Source organism: Sorex fumeus, unplaced genomic scaffold (assembly GCF_029834395.1).
Source record: "Sorex fumeus unplaced genomic scaffold, SorFum_2.1 ptg000014l, whole genome shotgun sequence".
NCBI classification, from domain to species: domain Eukaryota; kingdom Metazoa; phylum Chordata; class Mammalia; order Eulipotyphla; family Soricidae; genus Sorex; species Sorex fumeus.
The window spans coordinates 21,403,048-21,408,442 of NW_026606071.1; the positions used below are offsets into that span (position 1 = coordinate 21,403,048).

Below are 5,395 nucleotides of genomic sequence, written 5' to 3' on the forward strand. Positions count from 1 at the left end.
CCAGTGTCAAAAACGGCATGGTGAGATTCGTGCCTTCTTGTCTTGGTCAGACCAATGATGTGGTACTTGATCATGCGTGCTTGTACCATCAGGTCCTCGATGGATGCATCTGATGCTAGCGTACGTGCATTGAAAGTACAGACGATCATTTTTGTCTTCCTTCGTTGTGGCAGCCTAGGTCGGCCTTGAGATTTTGTCGGCCTCTCCTTTCTCATCCTTCTCAGTGCTGCCATGTCGGTGAAGCCTTCAGGGTCAGGTGAATGAGACCAGTTGTAGTTACTGGTTTTGGCATATCGAATACACAACGGATAGCTTGCCAGGCTCTTTCGTGTGGGCGGAATACTCTCGGTAGCTTGCCAGTCTTTCCGAGAGGGATAGAGTCTTTTGGGGCCACCTCTAATCACCCTTGTAGGTGTTACCATATTTGAACCCTATCAAATACGGTACGACAATTCTGGAAGATGGGTATTTAGTGTCTTATGATGTGTCGCGCGGCCGCTTTGCGGGTCTGGAAAGCGTCCTGGAGGGTGGCGACGGCTGGGTAGTGGAAGCAGAAGATTATCCATGACTTCTACTCAAATCTCTTCGATAGCCATGTCCACTTGCCGACATACCAAATTCCACAGGATGAATATGTCGTTCCCAACGTTCTCCCTTCCGAAATCCGACACGTCATTTCGTCAGTAAAGAAACAAACAGCACCCGGCCCAGACAAGGTCAGACCTGAACACCTGAAGAACCTGCCGTCAGTACTCATCAATACACTGGCTCGGCTCTTCACTCGCTACCTGTCTGAATGCAAGGTTCCGTCCCAATGGAAAACCAGCAGGACCGTACTACTGTTCAAGAAGCGAGACATCCATGACATTGGCAACTATCACCTGATCTGCCTATTGTCTGTCATCTACAAGTTGTTCACTCGAGTCATCCTAAATAGGATTGGCAGAACACTAGATGAAGGACAACCATGCGAGCAAGCCGGGTTCTGCAAAGGATTCAGCACCATCGACCATATCCACATGATAACCAAGCTCATTGAGGTTTCTCAGGAGTGCAAGATGCCGCTCTGTTTAATGTTCATTGATATAAAGAAGGCCTTTGATTCTGTTGAGACGGAAGCGGTCATTGAAGCCCTAGCCAATCAGGGCATTCAAGCCCAATACATCAGGATCCTCTGTGAGCTGTATTGCGGATTCACTACCAGGATCTCACCATTCTACAAAGAAGTGATCGTTGATGTCAAGAGAGGGGTGTGGCAGGGTGATACCATTTCACCGAAACTCTTCAGTGCCACCCTTGAGAACATCATGTGACGACTGGAATGGGAAGGAATGGGAGTGAAGATAGATGGTCGGCAACTACACCACCTCCGCTTTGCTGATGACATTGTTTTAATAACACCAAACATCAGCCAAGCAGCACAAATGCTGGCCGACTTTGACTGTGAGTGTGGAAAGGTAGGACTACAGCTGAATCTTACAAAGACAATGTTTATGAGAAACAGCCTCGTTCCTGACGCCCCATTCGCTCTCAATGGAACGACCATCTCTGAATGCAACAGCTATGTGTACCGAGGTCGAGAGGTCAACATGACAAATGACCTGGCACCCGAGCTGCGCAGGAGGAAAGAGAGCGGCTTGGAACGCCTTCAAGAACGTCGAAGAAATAGCTAAGAGGACGAAGAACCTCCGGCTCCGGGCACATCTCTTTGATTCCACTGTTCTTCCTGCATTAACATATGCCTCAGAGACCTGGGCCCTATGCAAACAAGATGAGAACGCTATTCAGGTCTCCCAAAGAAGAATAGAAAGAGCTATGCTTGGAATATCACGTTTCACTCAAATGAGCGAAAGAATCTGGAGTTCTGACATCCGTCGACGATCAAGAATCAGGGACGCTGTCTCATTTGCCAAGGTGTCGAAAATCAGATTGGCTGGTCATGTAATGAGATTTAAAGACAACCGCTGGACTAGAGCTGTTACTGACTGGATTCCACGGGATGTCAAAAGACCGCGTGGCCGCCCACCTACCAGATGGGCAGACTTCTTCGTCAAGATCATGAACGATCGGTTTGAAGCCCTTCATGTTCCCAGAGCGAACAGATGCCATTGGGCTACACTAGCACACGACAGGGACAAATGGAGACGTTACTGGCGCCCGCTCGAGCAAATCGACGACTAACGGGAAGTTAAGTGATATTTTTAAGTGAATTATAATATTTTAGAATATATTGTACAATTAATTATTAAGTAGTAATTATAATATAATTAAACATCGTATCATATAATGATTATGAAATTACAATAAAAACAAAATTTATTTAATGTTTCTATTTATGTATTATTCTTTGTTATTTCTGATACCAACCTTTACAATTAAAGAGGTTGGTATATATTGACAAGCTATAAAAGCAGGAAAACAGAGTTTAGTTTATGGGGTCAGTGAATAGAAAAAGTTCACTAGAAAACAATTAAATTAAAATGCCAATAGGTCATTTTTGCATGACACTGTGATATATGTGAACACTAGGTTATTTGTATTTTTCTTCTCTTTTGTTTGAATTACCATGGTTTACAGTATTATTAACGGTAGGGTTTCACACATAAAGCATTCCACCAACTATAGCCTCCATAAGAGAGTTCACCTCCCTCTCCCATTGTCTCAGTGTCCCTTCCCATTCAACCCACACCCCTCCAGCTCTTGATAAGCTTAATTCTGTACATGAGTTCCCAGGTTCTGTTGCCTTTGGCCATTTGTTATTTCTTGCCGTGTTTCTCTATATACCATGTATAAATTAAAAGCATGGAAGGTTTGGGTTCTATCTGCTGGTGCTAGGAGGACCATGTGCTACTTGTGAATGAACTGGGGCCAGCTGCATGCAAGACCTGCAGCTTAAATGCTATACTATCTGTCTGGTTGATGGTGATTTTTAAAAAAAAAGATATGTAGAACTATCTGGGGGTGGCTCAGGGGTGGAACCTTGCAAAACAAGCCATTGCACTCTATTCTCAGCTCTATTCATATGTTGCAACTCTAAGCTCAGCAGCTCTGCTTCCTGGGACCCAGAAGGACTGCACAGGTATGTGGAATCTCAGGACACAGTCTGGTATGTCCAACCATCATTAACTACAAATTATGACTCTTGACTGTCCCGTAGGCAGGTGTGCTTCCCCAGAGAGTATAGAGTGAGCACCATAGCAACTTCAGGTGGGGAATGGAACCAAAATTCGCATGAGCACTGCAACTGAATTGTGCAACTCCTGGTAAGCATCATGCAAGTGATATAAGTATCATAACTAGGTTGTGCAATCCCCTATTAGCTATTGCAGCAACTGGAAAACAGTGGTGGCAAGATTTATGTAGAAATATATGAAGCTTGGATTGGGAAAAGGAAAGAAAAAAAAGATATGGTTAAGAGTAGAATTTCCAGTTACACTCAGTTAAATTTAAAGTAATAACATTTTTAAAAAAATGTACAAATATGCCCCATGAAATAGTCGAGGAATAATTGAGATAAACTAATATTAAAAAAAACACACTTATGGACTTGGGAGATGGATCGAAGAGCTGGAACACGAGATGAATTCGTTCTGTTCCTCCTTTCTCCCCGCGGACGCTGCCGAGTAAGCATCACTGAGATTTCCTCTCCTATCGTTGTCTTGTCGAAGTCCGAGTCCTCCAAAGGGCCAGAGCAGCTGTGGAAGCTCTTCATTGGAGGGCTGAGCTTTGAAAAGACCGATGAGAGCCTGAGAAGCCACTTTGAGCAATGGGGCAAGCTCACGAACTGAGTGGTAATGAGAGATCCTAACACCAAGTGCTCCTGAGGCTTTGGGATGTCACCTATGCCACTGTGGAGGAGGTGGATGAAGCCATGAATGCAAGGTCACACAAGGTGGACAGAAGAGTTGTGAAACCAAAGAGGGCTGTCTTGAGAGAAGATTCTCAAAGACCTGGTGCCCACTTAACTGTGAAAAAGATTTTTGTCGGTTGCATTAAAGAAGACAAGGAAGAACATTACCTAAGAGATTATATTGAACAGTATGGGAAAATTGAAGTGATTGAAATCATGACTGAACAAGGTAGTGGCAAGAAGAGAGACTTTGCTTTTGTGACATTCGATGACCATGATTCTGTGGACAAGATTGTCATCCAGAAGTACCATACTGTCAATGGCCACAACTGTCTAAGAAAGAGATGGCCAGTGCTTCATCCAGTCAAAGAGGTCGAAGTGGCTCTGGAAACTTTGGTGGTGGTCGTGGAGGTGGTTTTGATGTGAATGACAACTTTGGTCGAGGAGGAAACTTCAGTGGTTGAGGTGGATTTGGTGGCAGCTGAGGTGGTGGTAGATATGGTGGCAGTGGGGATGGCTATAATGGATTTGGCAATGATGGTGGTTATGGACAGATGGCCCAGGCTACCCTGAAGAAAGCAGAGGCTATGGAAGTGGTGGACAGGGTTATGGAAACCAGGGCAGTGGCTAAGGCGGGAGTGGCAGCTATAACAAGTATAACAATGGAGGAGGCGGAGGAGGCTTTGGTAGTGGTAGTGGAAACGATTTTGGAGGTGGTGGAAGTTACAATGATTTTGGCAACTACAACAACCAGTCTTCAAATTTTGGACCCATGAAGGGAGGAAATTTTGGAGGCTAAAGCTCAGGCCCCTATGGTAGTGGAGGCCAATACTTTACTAAACCATGAAACCATGGTGGCTATGGTGGTTCCAGCAGTAGCAGCAGTGATGGCAGTGGCAGATAGTTTTAATTGTCAGGAAACAAAGTTTAGGAGGAGAGGAGAGCCAGAGAAGTGACCTGGAAGCTACAGGTCACAACAGATTTGTGAACTCAGTCAAGCACAGTGGTGGCAGGGCCTAGCTGCTACAAAGAAGACATGTTTTAGACACAATCATGTGTATGAGCTAACACTCGAGGACTGTATTTGTGACTAATTGTATAACAGGTTATTTTAGTTTCTGTTCTGTGGAAAGGGTAAAGCATTCCAACAAAGGTTTTGAATGTAGATTTTTTTTTACATCCATGCTATTGATTGCTAAATGTAATAGTTTGATCATGATGCTGAATAAATGTGTCTTTAAAAAAGAAAAAAAGAGCTGGAACACATGCTTTGCATGAGGGAGTTCCAGGTTTGATGCCCGCCTCTAAGTCATTGAGCTCGGAGAGGTCCCTGGACAGAATCAGGTATAGACCCAAAATAAACAAAAACTATTATAAGAGGGTTCAGAATGAGACCCATTGTAATTACTGGTTTTGGCATATCAAATACACAACGGATAGCTTGCGAGATGAGAATGCTATTCGGGTCTCCCAAAGAGGAATTGAAAGAGGAATTGAAAGAGCTATATTACGTTTCACTCAAATGAGAAAAAGAATTCGGAGTTC

General features: G+C 44.2%; 1 pseudogene; it reads left to right on the plus strand.

The window, feature by feature from the left end:
• The first annotated feature begins 3,554 nt into the window (after positions 1-3,554).
• On the plus strand, positions 3,555-4,934 carry LOC130021156 (heterogeneous nuclear ribonucleoprotein A1-like; annotated as a pseudogene).
• The last annotated feature ends 461 nt before the right edge of the window (positions 4,935-5,395 follow it).